The sequence below is a fragment of the Centruroides vittatus genome, unplaced genomic scaffold (assembly GCF_030686945.1).
Source record: "Centruroides vittatus isolate TY-2023 unplaced genomic scaffold, ASM3068694v2 contig_773, whole genome shotgun sequence".
Classification (NCBI taxonomy): domain Eukaryota; kingdom Metazoa; phylum Arthropoda; class Arachnida; order Scorpiones; family Buthidae; genus Centruroides; species Centruroides vittatus.
In genome coordinates this window covers 18,939-38,274 of record NW_027122498.1, presented here as the reverse complement: position 1 = coordinate 38,274, position 19,336 = coordinate 18,939, and the positions used below count along the sequence as shown (strand labels likewise).

General features: G+C 34.8%; 1 long non-coding RNA gene across 1 annotated transcript; it reads left to right on the top strand.

The window, feature by feature from the left end:
* The first annotated feature begins 1,552 nt into the window (after positions 1-1,552).
* LOC136981578 (uncharacterized) lies at positions 1,553-1,961 on the top strand. The gene is made up of 3 exons (XR_010881741.1): positions 1,553-1,575; positions 1,741-1,809; positions 1,872-1,961. It is a non-coding gene; the product is annotated as an uncharacterized lncRNA (long non-coding RNA).
* Positions 1,962-19,336: the final 17,375 nt, after the last annotated feature.

The following is a 19,336-nucleotide window of genomic DNA, read 5'->3' as shown; positions in this document are numbered from 1 at the left end:
TTCAGGACATAAGCAAATATTTTATTTATTTTATTTTAAATTACAGATAATGTAAAACCCTGCAGACATTTAAGAAATGTATAAACAAATGCAAATAAATGTATAAAAAATATATAATAATGTATAAATGTAATTAGTATAACGATATTTTTAAGCAAATTTAGTTGTAGGTTTATTAATAGCTGCTTCTTCTTCATACTTTAATGCATATTTTTATACACTGGCATGCTTGTTGCATTCTTGAACATAGTTGAGTATATTTCCTTGCATATTACGTAATTTATTCGTGCATATAAATCCGACGTTTATTAATTATCAATATTTAAAATGCCAAGAATGAGAGAACAGTCTCGTGGTAATTGATAATTTGTTGTTTATGTAATAGAAAATTGATAAGAGTCAATTACCCAAGAATGCTGTAATTAACGTATGACTCACAGCGTACGAAATAGTGCATTGTTAACTATTGATTTCTGCTTCAATTAGTGCATTCTGATGAACTGGCTCACAAATGCACCAGTGTTGTCACGATATATATGAAATGTTAAAGCTTAACAACAACAGCGAAGGACGTTATTTATATAAGGTTGCTAGGGGACTTTATTTTATTTCATTAGATATATAAAAAAAAACAAAGTAACCATAATTTTTAGCAGAATAGATTTTAGTTAATACAACTCACCACCTACTTATCTATTTCAGACATTTCGTACTGTTTCGAGTATTTAAATGGCTGATGTTCGTAGATATAGAATATGTCTTAGTTGTCTGTTGCAGCCTCACATGTCCACTGCAATAATCTACGGGTGGAAGTTTTTCGCCTCATGCTCCTGTCTACAGTTTCATTCTGAACCTAACTTGCTGCAGGATCTCTTCTTAAGCATTGTAGAATTTGTATGCTGGGGACATTCTTGTTTATTTTTTTTAATGACAATGCCTTTTGCTGCAGAATACATGCCTTGCTTTGGTTGGTATTCAATAGTGGATTATAATATCATCATCAGAATCTGCTCTTGTATTGCAGTTTTTACCATGGCGTTCGTCTTTTCTGTTTTTAAACGCGAAAAGCTGAATCCTGTAATTATACTAATAAAACCAGATTTTTTGTCAATTGAAGAATTCAGCAGATTTCTTCACAAAACTGTTATTATCATGCTCTTAACTCTTTCTTTTTTCACTTGTGCATTGCCAGTTTTCAATATTAACATTATACTTCCAGCATTGTATTCAAGCAACGACCATAATTCTACGCATCTGTTCTGTTGTATAACAATTGGAATTTTAGAAAACTTTATTCTTGGAGGATTAATTCATTTCTTATTCATTCTGATAATTTTATATATGATTTTGAAGAAAGCATTTAAAAGAGTATCGGATGATTTAATTTTACTTGATAAAAACAATTGGAATTTAAGTTTAAATTTAGAAGAGATAATGTTGCAACATGCCGAATTTTGGAACTTCGTCAATCAGATCAATACAAATTTTCGTTTATTAACTCCAATAGTGTATTCTGCAATTCTACTAGAAACTAGCCTCATGTATTATATATTTATTTTCACTAATTTGAACTCAGTAATGAGATTTATCTATCTCCTATTTGTCGTTTTATCTTCAATCGTATGCATTTTAGTGGCTTACGCATGTTCAACATTTACGTCTATGGTATTTTATCATATTTATTTCAAATATTATGATGAGTTACTTATATTACATTTAATTATTTTTGATATTTTTTAGATGCAGACTTCATTTCAAGATATTCGAAGATTTTCTGAGTGCGATTTATCGATCGAACGGAAACTAAAAGTGAGTACGGTAACTTGTTATAATACCTCGTACATCGAATTGATTACATTTATTTCTTACAGATCTTAAATTTCATGAAGAGATTTGGAAAAGAACCGTTATGTATATCCGTAAGAGGTTATTTCAACGTTACCAAAAAATTTCCAGTAAAGGTAGGCTTAATTTATTTTTTCACTTTTTTATTTGCAGATTTTTTCATATACAGTATACTATTTACATTTTATATACTTAAAATCATTTTTACAGATGGCCAACTCATTTTATTCTCTGTTTTCTGGTCTTCTAAGACTTAGGTCGTCGTCTACATCTTGAAAAAAAATTTTAATACACAATTAAACATTTAGAGCTTATCACACTGGCTCACTTTATAAAGAGTTTATATTAATCATATACACCTATATACATGCACACTACCAATCTAAAATGTATTTCGGGCTTTACAATGGCCCCTCTTCAGTTAAACTTTTTGGTAATTTAAACATTAAGTGTATAAAAATTTATTAAAATTAGATCAGATATATAACAAGAACGGTCGAGAATTTAAAAGAAAAATTGTTAAAACACACAATGTTTTTTAAAACAAAAGCCGTTCCTAAGCTTGTTGTAATCATAAATTTATTAATAGTGATGTAGAAGAGAAATGTTAAAGCGTATATTTGGTAATCTAAGTTAATTTATATATATCTTTATATTATAAAATTATCTTACTTATATTGATGTATCATTTGTTTCTACAGCACTGCGGGCATTCAGAGCGCAATTTTCAGAATGTCGTGTGTTTTTCCCTCACATCATACCAGCGTACAATATATATTTTTTTTAAATATTAATGCTCTAAGCTTTCTTTAAAATTTTATAACATAATTCACTTCGTATCACGAATTTTGCGACTCTGTAAAGAACTAATGATGTATCATAAATATTAACTGTATTGTAAATAGAATGGTTTGTAGAATCTATTAAATAATACTTTAATTTTATGCCATTGGAATGTTTGTGTGATTTAAACAATAAATTTCATTTACCAGAAAAATATATTGCAACTTTTTTAAATTATAAAGATAAATCATTACAATCCACAATGTAACCATTTATTAAAATTAAACGTCTTGGAATTTCTTAATTAAACTTTCGGAACACTACGTGAATAAGAGGTAATGAGTACCGAGGGAATTTGTCTTAGTCTCCATATTACAACGGCTTAGACGGCGAAGAGTTAGAACATTTTGTATTAGAGTTTAAGGCATTCAAAGAAAACCATACTCTAAACAGGATAAAGAATAATAGCACATTATTCATTTGTCTCATTCCGCCATAAAAGCAGCGGATTCGTACCAAGCTATTGTTTTACGACCTTAATTAGTGCGTTCTCAGATAATTGACTTTAATGGATTTACTACCGGATCGTGAAAATTACCATAATAATTATTATTAAATAGATGAGATTATTTATTACCGGCACTTAAGATGGAAAATTAATACTTTATGACGTCATAGTACTAACTCTTGGGCTGTAATTTGTAAAATTACAGATCTATAAATTTTCACTGTGGTCCGTTTGTCCGTCTGTGTGTCTTTTCTCAATCTCGAGAAATAAATTACATATATGAAAGGCTAGACAGGCGTTAGAAATTTCAGGGAGAGGAGGTCCCGATTAACTGTCGATAAAAATCGAAAGTTTATATAAAGTCACATTATTTCAATTCAAACATTATTCCTGAAAGAAGTTAGATGGCCGGCACCACTTTATTATTTTTAAAAAGTATGGGGTGTACTATAGATTACTCCCTATGCAATTTCAGGACTTTGAGTATATATTTGAACTCAGGGGACCGAGACGAGTTCAACGGTACCCTATTTTTGGACCGGAGACGAAAAATAAAAAAGTTATCACCTTTTTTACGTTACCATACTTTTTTAATGCTCTCATGCAGACGGCACCGTAGTTGCTAGTATTGCCATCTTGCGGTAAAGTCTGCAAACCGTGACGTCAGACTACGGTCATCTCTCGGAGCGTTAAACACGCGATACGAGAGCGGAGTGAGCGACGCGACTTCCGATCATCGCGCGATCGCCATTTCGGTTAATGTTACTTATGGCAGCGAACATGGCGGCCCGACTGACCTCTCGTATGGGAGCCACCACACGCCGCCATGTGCTAAACTAGTGATCGATTCACGGTAGTTCTTGAACAAAGTAAAAAAAGGGGGGAACGTCTACTAAAGGCAATTTTAACGGCAAGCCACGCGACTCCCGATCGCGATAGTGAGGCCGACTTAGCGAAGAGCGACGCAACTCCCTATCATCGCCGGAATAAAGTATGATAACTTTTTTACTTTTTATCTCCGGTCCAAAAGTAGAGTATCGTTGAACTCGACTCGGTCCCCTGAGTTCAGATATATACCCAAACACACGAAATTCCATAGGGAGTAATCTATAGTATACTCAAAGTATGATGTACAGGGGCAAGTCACTATTAATTTGACGTGGAATACATATATTTTCAATGGGTCGATTATAAGTACACAATACGATTTAAATTTCCATCCACAACATATATCCATTATTAATTTTCATTCCGAGATTAAAACTTATATACGTCTGACAAGATTTACCCAGGATGCCACTGGCACTGCACCGTTATTTAAATTTACTGAGTTACTTTGCATAACAATTGCGAATTGTTCTTTTAGTCTTCTCTTTACAATATTTTTCCCCCTGTATACAATTTTTTATCTTATTTATATGAATTTGACAATTATTAATATCACAATGTAGAAAAACTGGGGAAGTATTAACTTTTAATCATACAGCAGCCAGATGTTCTAACCTTTAATTTCCGTTTTGTTTTCCAATGTCCACTGTCCAATGTCCAATGTGCTTGAGATGCCACACGTGCATTGTATTCCATAAACCACTCCTTCTTCCAATGGATTCCTTTTATTAGTATTTTTTTATTTTCATCAGTTCCGATAATTTATTATTATGTATTGGAGCTAACTTTATTAAGGTTCCATTAAAATTTTATTATATTTTTCATGTAAACCTTTTATGTATGAAAAGAATACATACTTTTTAATTTCTTGTTTTCCTTTGTTTTCCTTGGTATCTATTTAACGTAAAATAATCATACCACATATGTTTCATTTACTGCAAAATAATTTTTATGCAACGTAAAAATAATAAGGTCGATTAAATATTTTGAAACTTTATACTTACATAAACATTGTACTATAATTTATTTATTAATCGAAGAGTACAGTACATTGATACTATGTACAAACTCATTAATCTATAATTTAGTATAATTTTTAATAAATTAAAAATATGATTAAAAGTTACAGCCCGTTATTGTAACGATGTCACAATAAACAATTGCTCGTTTTATTATTGTAAGAATCTGGGACTTGGTTAATGTTACCTGTGGTTCCAAGATGGCGGCTCGTCTGATTCCAGCAAGGAAACAGTGGGGACGCACGTTGTAACCTAACTTAACCTATTCTAATAATTTTGTTTGTAATAATTATGGTAATTTATTACAATAGGTTAGGTTAGGTTAGAACGTGCGTCTCCACTGTTTCCCTTCTTCTATTTGCTGGAATCAGAGACGAGCCGCCATCGTGGAACAATAGGTAAGATTAACCAATGACTTAAAGAAATTTTAAAAAAGTGGAGGGCTACAAATATCGAGTGTAGAGGTTGTGGATTCGTCGATAGGGTGATCGTTAATTCGATAAATATAAGTAGACAGATTAAACAATAACAACTAAAAATTTAATGAGATAATAAAAATACATAAAATAAGATAGTCTATCATAATATCTAACCTACTCACTATATCTCTAAATTGAGAGAAAGAGTTTACAATATTATTTAAATATAATACCTCTTGATAATTAAATTATTCCATGGGGATTCGTAAGAGGCAAAAGTATGGAGATCAGGCACAATTTTATATGTTGACAAACTGACTATTTAGTTAATCTGCTCAGAATTTGGCGCATGAAACTCTTTTATACAAAAATTATTATCCAATCAGAGGTAGAACATTTTTCATCTGATCAAGATGAAGTTAGGTCGAAATTTAGTCATAGGATGTGATAAACTTTTCTAAAGGAAGTAAACTGGTGAGATGGGAAACTGTATTTCCTTGTTTTCCCTCAAAATTTCTAAAAGTGTACAATTTTAGTGACAAAATATTATATCGAATTTTACAATTTTATAAAATAAATTAAGCTCATGTTCAGTTTCTTACAATTGCATACCTACAAGAACTGACCCTGTCAACTCAACCAGGAAATTCCTTCTTGCTTCTCTCCTCTGGTGACTCGAATTGTCCCAGATTGTCTTTTTATTTAGGAATTTGACATGTGAAAAAACACAAAATATTCAATCTGGACAGTCCGTTGGAAGAGTACTAATCCACAACAAACCAACAGCATTCTGTGTTTCACCACTCGGCCATTGGTGGGCTCGATAATTACGAGAAAATCGAGTCGTTTTCATGTAATTAATGTTAGGGATCAGAAATAACTAAAATAGTTCTAGAAAATGGTTTAAATTGTAAAGAAGAAAAGATGTTCCTTTAATCCAAAACTACGTCAAGTACACAAGATGGTTATGGCGTCACCCTATCGCTTCGGGGAAAGCCAGGCGCATTTAGATAAAAACCATGTTGTTCACTGCACGACGGCACCAGTTAACGAATAGTGCTAAACTGACTTTAAAATACTAACAATAAGAATAAACGTAACGGAAACTACTACTCATAAAAAATTAGAGGGCAAAAACATGAAAATCAGAAGTTCAGTAATAATTTTCTAGTGATGGTTTCATACATCTAGTTTTTATTACATTTATAAATGCACAGGATGTCCCAAAAGTTTCTATACATTCAAAGGTGAAATGAAACTTCATTCACAAAAGAATCATTTGATAAATAACACTACAGGGATCTAAATTATCTGTTTCAGCAAGAGTTGTTACCGTGTTAATAATTCATAACGCGAATATTTTTGTCTTATTATTTTCGTGTTATCTTTTTATGTTTTTGCTCATGTTATTTGTATTTTTACGTATTTTTTTACGTAGTCCTATACCAGTAGTAAAGAAGGAAATCTTACTTTATATACTTAACATTTTTAACTGTAATTAATTGTAATAAATCAATAAATGAATAATAATCACTATATTAAAAGTAAGGCAAGTGTTTGCATTGCCACTTCCACTGCCTCAGTGAAAAAATAAATTTGAAAGCGTAGTTTAAAATTAAATACTTAAAAACATATTACAAGTATAAGTAATAATGCATTAAAATAATAATGTCAGTTTTCATACTTTCAATAATATGTTAAAATAATAGCGATTTGTTGAACGACATTTTCGAAAAAAAAATCATTCAAGCATTTGCAAACTATAAAGCTTTATCTATACTCATCCATAAATTACATTTAATAAACATAATTACTGCATAAAAACATTTTCATTTAAAGTACACAATTCTACAGATTTTTTTTGTTTTCTAATTCCTTTTTGTGAAATTAATTTCATAAAACTGTGAACAGTTTTTTTCTTCATTCGAAATGCTTTTCAGCTTTTTAAAACCAGAGAAAACTGAATGTAACGTTTTTGCCATCTGAAAATTAAATTTAACTCAATTTATTTTTAATACAAACACAAAATTTGTAAACAATGACAAAACCGCAATTAATTAAAAAAATAATACAACCTTCAGGGGAATTCTCTTATCAATAATCAAAAATCTGCCTATTGAGAGACAGAGAGAGACTTTTCCAAATCTTTTCATGAAGTTCAAAATCTGAAATTATTGTCAATATCAGAAAAATATTTGTTTAAATGTCGCGTAAATCACCTACCTTTAGCTTCCGATTCTCTCCAATGTCACATCCTGCAAATTGTCTGATATCTTGAAAGGTATTTTCCATCTACAAGAGAAAAAGCAATTATAAACGATCAAAACCATATGTCAATTGTGCACATAGAGTGTAATTACCGTAAATGCTAAAGAGCACAGCAGACAGTCAGCAATTATGCAAATACAAGTGAATAGGATCATCAATAGGAGTATAAACAATTTAATAAAATGATGAAGTTCTAAGAACAAAAATGCATAATATAAAAAACTTGTCAACCAAACGATTCCAAAGTAAAGAAATCCAAATACTAAATTAAAGTTAGAATTAAACTGTTGAATGAAAATCCAAAGTTCGTCGTGATGCATCATTAATTCGTTTAGCTTTTCTCGTAAATTATAATCGATTTCTTTTAATAAAAGCAGCTCTATCGACAATTGCTCAAATTCTTTATACGAGATTAGCACTAACAATGCCGCTAACAACAAGGCATAACCGATTCCGCCAATAAGAAAACCAGCATTTAAGGAGGTGAATGTACTACAGAAGAAAGCTTCCCCGTGAAATTTCTTCTTTTTTTCTATGTAAGGGTAGGCAAATACAGTGGCAGCAATTTGATGCAAATCAATGACTACTATTATAACCAAGGAAACGAGCAGAGTAACATGTCGTAATAAGATGTTATTTTCGTTAATCATTTTTACTCGGAAGTATTTATTCCTTAATGGCTTTTTCAAATCTAATTTGTTGCATTTGATGAATTTGAAAGCAATACAATAAGCGATAAATAAAACAGAAATTACTATTTTAAATAACACGGAATTTGTTTCGTGAACGTCATACCAACCAATGCATATCGCATATTCATTGATTACTGGGATTACTTGCCATATCAAAAGAATTGTATATACACGTAAAGACAGTTCGATGAATCGAATATAGATATTTTTCAATTTTCTATTTTTAAATTGTCTCTGCGCATCTGAGCATTTACAGTTACAAGTTTCAAATGCATCCACCCCAAATATGAGAGCGGTTGTCCAACAAGGGCTGATGAAACAGCTCAAACAAATCTCTTGTAAATTCGAACTCATGCTCAATCTGTATTCGTGTCTATGTTTTAGAGAACAAAATGAAAGTGATCTTAGAAACACTGGTTACGTAAACTCATTATCTCTAAAAATTTTATAGCGCCACTAATAATACAAATAAAACTTTACTGCGATAGTGAATAAAATAAATTAATTGGCTATTAGCTATGCATTTCCTTCATAAAGTTAACAATATTTCAACATACCATGGCAAACATAATTAGTTAAAACAACACAAAATCATATCTTAAGTAGCTTTTAAGTACTTTTACATCAGGGTTAGTTATTATGTTTACATTCTGAAATATTATTCAAATCTTTTGATGAATATTTCTAAAGAATCTGCCATTTTAATGATATTTTAATGCATTGATTGGTATATCATATAACGGATATTTTGTCTTTACAAATTTTAAATTCCTTGCTAATAGATGATTTGTTAACCGAGTCAACCCATTACGCGCTACATGCTCATGTTATTGGAGATGATATTAACTTCAATCAAACGATAAAATTTTAGAAGTGCTATTGTATATATTTCGTAATCTTAGACATATAATGCATCATGTTCGCTACTACACATTCGTTATAAAATAATTCATTTTGATAAGGATATACTTATTCTACACTGATTGTAGATAAAATAAGAAATGTCTTAGAAAGTGCAACTAACACGTATACCCACATTACATACAGTTAAATTTGCACATTAGAGTATGAATATGAAAAAACACACGAGCTGTTCCAATCTCCTCAAATACAAAAATTTCTAAACAGGCAGAAGGGAAGGAAAGGAAAGCATCATGCAGTCGACAACGTTAAGTCTGATCTTTGTAACAAAAGAAAAAAGGAATGTTATTTTGTAGCAAGAAGTCGAAGAAAAGATTAAAAAAATAGAAACGAGTTTCATATTAGTAGAGTTATGTGGAAAAAAATGAAGGAAAAATAAATTGAAACAAGAATTATGTTAAAATTTATAAAATAAGTCGCAACGGTTAGTACAGTAGTAAAAGACCACGTACGTAATGAAACAAAATCACATATAAGAGAAGTTTTTCACTAATTCTAATTACGAATTAAGAATCTTCGAAGATCAAGTATTACTAATAGAAAATGACATAACAAAACCTTCTGAAGTGTTTTTAATATTGTTTTTAAAAATAAATTCGATTGGATAATCCAACAAACACACTTGTACAATTTAACACATAAGAATTCCTGAAGGACTTTTATGGAAAAAGACGGTTTTCTTTAAATGTAACATGACGTAAACTGCACATATTCAGTCTATTTGTCAGCCGCGAACCCACGACCCGTGTTCAATAGTTTTACATACTTGGAAAATATCAATGACGAAAGCAGAAATAAAACGAAAAATGCATAAGAAACAAATAATATAAAACAGTAGATTAAAAACGAAATCAGATATGACATAGTACTGTACCTAGTAGAAGTACAGTACATTGGACAATATCTCATTTATTTATTCTTATTATAATTACGTAAAGTCTGAAGTTAATATTAAAACACAACCCTTCAAAAAACAATAATAATTACAGCATGACATAACTAGTAAATACAGTTAAGAATGCATTGGTTTCTGTTTTAAGCTGTAAACATATCCATTATACGACTTTTTCGTTATTATTTATGTTTGCAATAATAACAACGAAGAAAAGAAGCTTAATATTTAACTGATAATTCAAAGTATGTGAACAGCATAAATATCGTGTCACGAGTAATTGTAATACGCTACCCGTGCGAATCACGGATTTGTTTCACTACCCAAGCTGCATAAACTTCCATTCACTGCTGTGATCGCTGATAACAAGACCCAACGTCGTGATGCGTACTGTTGCCATTTATCTAGGCACAGCGCATTTTTGGATGTAAAAAATTCTACATAATTTTTGTTCTTTGTTCTGTCAGGAATCTGATTCAAAAGTTTTTTCATAGTTCTGGACCTCCTCATACTTTATTTAATATCTTGCTCATATAAAAACATGGCGTGACAGTAAACTAAACGTTATTTCTGTACATCGTTATAACGATATTATGAATCTAAGTATTTTCTGAACTTTCAGCATGTACTGTTCAAAGTTGCTGCCAGTTTAATTCTCATGAGTAACCCTTAAATACGGGACGGTTTTTCGAATTTTCTGGAATGTAAGTTTTTCCGGATGGCGGTTTCCTTGAAGAAGTACTTTGCACTTTGTAGACGTAGATACAAAACACAAAGAAAAAAATATGCAAAATTTTAAACATTTTTCCATACAAACTTTGAAAATTTAAAAACACAAATGTTCGCAATGGTACAATAAAGAGAAATGAACATTGCCGATCATCAACAAATTCTGAGGAACAAATTTCTGTCATACAAGCGTAGATTCAAAAGAATTCCTCTTATTTTTCAACAGGACAACTAATGTATCTCGAGATACGAACAAATGGTTTAAAAATAAACAGAATGGCAAGTTCGTTCTTTTAATTGCCCTATAGAACCTATAGAAAACATTTAACAGATTTTGGTTGTCCGGATTTATGACCAACTTTGTCCGTATGCCGACAGTGAACACATATAACAAGCAATTGTCACTGCGTGAATCTCGCTTCAGACATCGACCATAAAAAAACCTTGTTGATAGTACGCCAAATCGCATTTTCGATGTTTTTAGTATAGGAAGTGCGCAAATAAATCATGGAATTAGACTATATTGTAGTATTTAATGCTTTTTGCATTAATTAACAAGTCCATTCTCTATTTTTATGGTGCTTAAAATTTTTTTCACAATTTCTGCTGTTCGCTGCGATATAGGAAACTATGAGTTACGACAAATTGTGTTTTCATAAATTCGAAACAATAGAAGAAAGGTAGCTACATCATATGTGTAATTCCTAACTTTCGTATAGTGAATTTGCAAAAGTTCTATACTTTTGTGGAGCAACTTTGGAAGCAGATCGAAGATAGAGATGGTTTTCTGTGTCCCGCTTTATTAAAACCCGCGCAGGGCGATTATTTTATTTATTTATTTATTTATTTTTTGTTTTTGGTTAATGAAGTTCGGTATGAGATTGAACTAAATTCTGTGGAGCTAATGTGCATTTTATTACGACCAGGTGTGCGAGTTAGGAAGAACTTGAACACAACAAGTGATGTTGGTCACTTGTGGAGTAAGATTCTTTTCAACTCTTGGTGGAACTCTGAAGCAGTCATTTCCCCGTGGTGAGTTCTGGGTTTGACGTTCGTCTGGAAATCATGAACGGCAGGCAAAGAGCTGCTTGTTCCATTTTTATCCATTCAGCCGCTGTTGCGCAGCTTTCTTATGCCATTTGACGTTGAAAACCTAAAGTGTACTGGTGTTTCGTTAAAAAAGTCAAGTACAAAATCAAATTTTAATTTATTATAAACTGTTGATGAGTAATTTACGATTCTCCCTCCTCTGATTCATTAATTCTAAAACTGAAATATTGTTTCTAAATACGTTGTATTATATTAACTCCAGGTTTCTTTACAGGATCGATATTGACCCTTTAGGGGTCGATGAAACTTTGCGGGGATAACTAAGAGTTTGCAAATATTTAAAAATTTACACATTTACCTTGCCCTTAAATAATTGTCTGTTAATAATTATATATAATATTGTGAGATCGAGGGGGGTAAGAGGAAGTCGTATCTCCCCTTTCCGGCAACAGGTCGCTGACCTTCCACTTGTGTGAGATCTGGAAATTCCCCTGAACGTAAAATTATAATAATTGTTTTCTATATTAAATTGAAAAATTTTCCTATTATAAACATCCTGTCCTGGTCGAGAAAATATGCGTCCCTGGCCGTATAACTGTCAACTATCCCTTGTTTTTAAGCAGTATACAGATCATCTTGCAACTTAAGTTTATAGTTAACATCCGAATTCGTCATATATTTTTGGTCTTGGGAACACCTATGATCCAAGTCGCCATCAACCTTCGATCACGTAACCAATTTTCCCAGTCTAAAGCTATAAAATTTACTTCTTTCCCCCCTCAGGGGAGTCTCTTATCATCTGCCGGACAAATGCCATCACAGGTCGTCACCGCTCTGGACCTACAGTCCCAGCGTCTCCGCGCTCAGTCGCAACTTTATAAAACTGTGCCACTTTCGGATACCGATTTACACCTCTTGGATATCAAGTGCTAACTCTATAAGGAAACTAATAATGAGGTATGAACTGAACCTGTAAGCTCTCTCTCGAACCCTACGTGAATTAGGGAATTTAGTCAATTTTTGTAATTGTGTCCTTTGGTTAATTCCAATAAATTTTGTTTTAATTGTTGAATGGTGTCCTCTTTACTCGAATATCGCTTTCGCCTTATCGTCGACCTCATTTCCCATCCTATCCACTCGCCCGACAAAAAGAGTCCCGACTCTCGGGACCGAAATCGAAACTTTAGCCATCTTGACAAGTGAAAGGTCAACAACCTGTTGCCAGAAAGGGGAGATACGACTTCCTCCTACCTCCTCGATCTCACATGTTGGTTTTGCAGGAGTAGGGTTCGACTTTCTCAAGAAACCGATAAGGCGAAAAAAAAGCTATATTCGAGCAAGAGTCGAATGGAACTCTAAAGATAGGTGACTAGATTTTGATAGATAAAAAAAGAATGGAGGGCGACCCCCGCGATGCAGCTGGAGCAGGCAACCCAACGCCGAATCCAGCGCCGAACCCACTTACACTGGGAGACCTGGGCAGAATAATACCTTTATTACCCGTATTCTCTGGAGAAGCAGGAGGCCCCATAGTAACAGATTTCTTTGATTCATTGGCAGATGTTACAAAAGTGGTGGCATGGTCGAAGGCATGGATGCTAGCGGTGGCCAAACTTAAACTGACAGGTATAGCTCGGGAATTTGTTCGAAAGGACAGGCGAATTAAGGAAGTCGATGAATTTGACGAATTTAAGTGGCTAATGATAGCGCGTTTTGAACGGGAGCCATTTTCCTTTAGACTTAGTAAGTTTTATGCCTGCGTACAAAAAAGGAACAAAGATGTTCAAGCTTATGCCGCTAGACTTCAAGCGTTAGCGATGGAAATAGAAATTACGCCAGAACCTGGCGCAAATGCCGAGGAAACCGCTATTATTAAAAGGGTCCAAAGCAAAGAACTAGACGAGAAACTCAAGGTACAGTTTTCAAATGGGATTGACATCCGGATCCGAAAAAGAACTATGAGCAGACAACCTGCAACGTTCGATGAGGCTTCACAAATCGCCATTAGCAAAGAGACTATAGAAGAACTTACGGCGCATTTCCGAGGAATCATGCGAACAGTCCGAGAAAGCGAAAAAAATACATTCAACTCCTCCCACTTTAGAAGCGACATAAAGCAATTAACTACTGCGATGGAAAAATTAAAGTCTCAAATGAAAGGCTTGGTCCGCTACACGCCTCGCCAAGGGTCCGGAAACCCGAATTTCCGACGAATCAATCGAGAAGGTTATAGTTACAATAATACCTACAAGAATCTGCCGTCCTGACGAAGCAAATATCGTTCGAACTCTCCTAATCGTCAATCTGAACGACCGAAAAATCAACCTACCTACATCAAAACCGGAATTCGCCCAAACGCCGAGATGATAACGAACAACCCTTACATCAACGAAACGATTCTCCTGAGAGACGTGAAACAAGGAAGGATAGAAATAGCGTCCGATTCCGATCGCAACCTACCACAGATAACCGAAATTGCTGGAAGGGCAATGTGAGAAGTGTGGAAAGGCAACGCTCTCGAAATAACTCTAGATATCTGTATCCTTATCATACCTAAAAGCAGAAACGAGGCTTGCATATCAATCAGAATTGGCAAACTTACAAAGATGCTCAGTCAAGGAGTCGAAAAACTTTCCCTAGAAATACTACTAAGTATATTACCTCGCAAAGTGAAGCTACATTTAATTGTCATATTGGAGGAAATTCAGCTATAGTTCAACTAGACACGGGAGCTAAAGTATCACTTTTGTCAAAGGCTTTTGCTGACTCTATGAAAGAAAGGGTACCCATTGACCGTTATAAGGACACTGACTTGAGAAGCGCCACAAGACATTTAATTCGAACCTACGGCATTAATAACCCTACTTTTCAGATCGGAGATCTACGATTTCCATTTGCATGTTGTTTGGTGGACATAGATGTTACCTGCCCTTGTGACAGCATTATTGGCCGAGATATGATAACTGAAAAAGGATTCCTTATTGACCTAAAAGGTAGAGAATTGATGATATCCCCATCGCGAACGGTGATTCCTCTTTCTAACTCAAATAATTATAAGAGAGAAATGGAAAAGGAGTCGCCACATTTAGATAGAAAAAGGATGTTGGAATATAGGGAGAGACAGAATGGAAATAGATCGGAGACCGCTCGATCAGTTGAACGGTCAAGGTCCAGAAAAAGATCTTATTTACCGCCAGAAACAGAGGACAGAAACGAAGTAGTATTAATGGAGACCTGTCAACTTCCTTCCTTAACAGAGAATATATTAACTGCAAGAATTTTAGGAGTAAGCGTAATAAACAGGTAGGAGTGATAGAAACTATTCCCTTTCACCAGGAAGGAGTATCAGAAGTCAATTTGTTAGTCATACCTAACAAAAAGGGACAAGTTCCCGTTCGCCTCCTTAACACAACACGTAAGACGATTAAACTGGAGAAAGGTGTCAAGGTTGGCACATTTTACAAAGCAGCCGAAGAAACCGATCCAATAGATAGTATCAAGAAAGGAGCAATCGCAAAATTATCCAAGGCAGAATTTAGCCAACTTTTTGATTGGACTGGTATTCCAAGAAAGGAGAAACAAGACCTATAAACTCTACTGTATAAATATCGGCACGTTTTTGCCATAAATGATTATGACCTAGGTTATTGCGATATAGTTATACACCAAATACATACAGGCGATGCGGCGCCCATTCACTCTCCTCCATATCGAATTCCCTATGCCCAACGGCAACAATTGAATGACATCATAGATGGCCTTTTGGCCCATAACATTATTGAGCATTCTACTTCCCCTTGGAGCTCAGCTGCTCTCCTAGTTAAGAAAAAAGATGGTTTGTTGCGTCTGGTAATAGACTATCGCAAATTAAATAAAATTACTTAGGTAGATCCTTATCCTCTTCCTCTAGTGCAAGAGTCCCTCAGCCTAATGGGACAAGCGAAATATTTCTCTACAATGGATACGATTTCAGGATTTTAGCAATTAGGAGCAGGTGATAAGGAGAAGACTGCTTTCTCTACACCAGATGGCCATTACCAATGGAACAGAGTCTCGATGGGTCTTAAATCCAGTCCTGCGGTTTTTGAACGAACATGGACTTTATCCTACATGGCCTAAAAGGTAAGATATGCCTTGTCTATATGGAAGACATCTTAACCTTTAGTCCAGATCTCCTTAGCCACCTAAAACGGCTTGAACAAATCTTCCAGAGATTAGGAGATGCAGGGATAAAACTAAAGCCTAAGAAATGCCATTTCCTACGACAACAAATAAAACTTTTAGGCCATGAGATATCTAAAAGAGGAATAAAGCCAGATTCTGACAAAATAAAATGTGTCTTAGACTTCCCGAAACCTGCAAACAAGTATGAGATCTGATCCTTTTTAGGCCTAACAGGCTATTACCGGAGACACGTGGATGCCTATGCGAAAAATTGCTAAACCTCTAACAGACCTACTTAGGAAGGGCGTACCATTTGAATGGGGGCCAACTCAACAGGAAAGTTTCAAAAAACTCAAAGAAATTATGACGTCGGCACCATTATTAAAATCTCCTGATTTCACAAAACCTTTCATACTTGCTACAGATGCATCCAACTCCACTTTAGAAGCAGTATTATCCAAAGAAGAAAACCGCAAAGAGAAGCCAGTTGCCTACACAAGTCGATTACTCAGAAAGCCTGAACAAAATTACAGCACAACAGAAAAGGAGTGCTTAGACACCGTGTGGGCTGTAGGATATTTTAAACCTTATCTTTATGGACGCAAATTCACAATCGTCACTGATCATAAACCCCTCCAATGGCTACTTGACTGTAAAGACTCTACAACAAACTCTAGATTATCTCGTTGGATTATTTTCCTGCAAGAATTCGACTATGATATTATTCATAAGGCTAGAAACTCCCATAAAAATGTGGATGCCCTTAGTCGTATTCCGATTTGACAAATTAAAGAAGTTGAACCTATTTTCTAAGTACCTCAGTTAGCAATTGCGCAACAACGTTATGATCGATGGAGATCCCTTATACAAACCCTACAGGATAGAAAGACTACAGGAACGTATAACAATCTTAACCTAGAAGAATTCTACATCAATGAAAAAGGGGCACTTTGCCACAAAGGGACGAATAAAATGAAAACGGACTGGTGGGAACAACTTGTAGTCCTGACTACCTTAAAAGAATATATCCTATTTACCTATCACGATAATCCTATAGCAGGACATTTGGGAGAACTAAAAATGCGAACTAAAATCGCCAAATCATTCTATTGGCCAGAAATGGCAAAAGAGATACGAGATTATTGTCAAAGTTGTCAAAGCTGTGCAAAGCACCGACGCCCAGGAAGACGAACTCAAGCTGAACTACAATTATTTACTCCCATCTCTCATGTTATTGAACGAACTGCCATGGACATTGTCGGACCACTTCCTCTTACAACTAACGGAAACAAATATATTTTAGTATTTGTCGATCATTTCAGTCGATATGCAAAAGCTATCCCGCTACCAGACGATCGCAAAGGCATTCGTCACCAACATCATCTTGCGTCACTCAACGCCAACTCAACTCTTAACTGATAGAGCGCCAAATCTTATCTCAAAGATGTTCACGGAAGTATGCAACCTATTACAAATAAAAAGGCTCCTCACTACCGCCTACCACCCTGCCTGCAACGGTGTGGTCGAAAGATTTAATAAAACCTTGATTGACATCTTATCACACTATGTATCGCAAGATCAACGGGATTGGGACGAATGTATCCCTTACGCCTTATTCGTTTATACCTCCGTACATGCATCCACCAACAAGAGTCCTTTTTTCTTATTATACAGGAGAGACCCAACATATCCATTTGACCTAGTAACTAGTCTGGCAACGATATCCTACTATATAAACGACAACTTTGCCTCCAAATTACGTCAACGAATGAGGCACGCCCACCAAACGGCTTAACAATACTCAGAACATGCCACCGAAACGAGACAAAAACGTCATCGCCGTCAAAATAAACCTCCTCGTTATCACATAGGAGATAGAGTGTTATTAAAGGAAGTCGTCACGCCTAAAGGCCTAAAACAGAAATTAGCACCAAGATGGTCAGGACCTTACCGAATTATCGAAGTCCTTGGTCCTGTTAACTTTACGATAAAGAACATAAAAACGAAAAGGAAATTAAATATTCATGCCGATCGAATTAAGCCGACAATCGCCCGACAGGAATTTCACCTTAATGCTGACATGATCGACAATCAAACCGTTCTATCACCGGAACTTGACACATCAGCGGCGCCGTCACAGCCACTCGATTATACCAATCTTTGGGATGAATTTATATTAAACTCTCTACCCAATCTACAACCGGCAGAACCAACGGAACCGGAAGACAGGAGCGAGACCGATGAACCCGAGCTGGAAAGCGAAATTTCCGAACTAGAAACGGAGGAGGAACCGGAATCTACTCCTCCCTATGCCCTTCGATGTCGAGGGCCTGTTGCCGAGCAACCATGAATTATGTCTCGACCCACTCGTAGTCGCATACCATGTTTTATTTCTTTTGCTACCAGTCAGTCGTCCTCCCCCTAACTCCTCTTTTCCTTATTTAACGGGTAACGTAACTGCAATCTTATCCTAATACCCATTCTCAATTTGTTACCTTTTTTTTAATCGTATCAGGGCCTGTATAGTTTTATTATTTGAAGAACGAAGATTTGCTGGGTCGCGTCACTATCCGCTTTCAAGAGAAACACCGACGTCCTCATCGTAAACTGATAATCATAAAAGGACTCACCTGAATGTTATGAAGTTCGATGCACTTCGCTGACTTCCAAATCCATGACATCCCGAAGTGTAACCCCGTTAAATTGACTAACGTTATTAATCTACTCCGATGGGATTCAAGCCCTCTGCAGGTTATCTACAGAGATGAACTCTTTCTTGTACCAATTATTTCTAGAGGGCCAGCAAAAATAAAACGACCCGGCACCACAGACATGATAAACGTTTCCTGAGCGAGTCAAAGTTTGCAAGGGACACATAAACACATACAACGAGCGGGCCAGCGCCTAACGGAATTCTTATAAGCTAACAATTACACTTCTTGAAAGAGGTCGCCGAATGACTCAGCCGACTCACAAAGACCTAGTTTGACCTATAACGGCCATTGTTTAACTTTTTCAAAAGTCCCGGGGCCACTTATTATATTCTATTTTATTTCAAATTCTTTCTAATTCATACGTTATATTTTTCAGAAGACAACATATTAGACCTGTATTGTCATAGATTAAAATATTTTTTAGTTCTCGAGAAACTACAATAA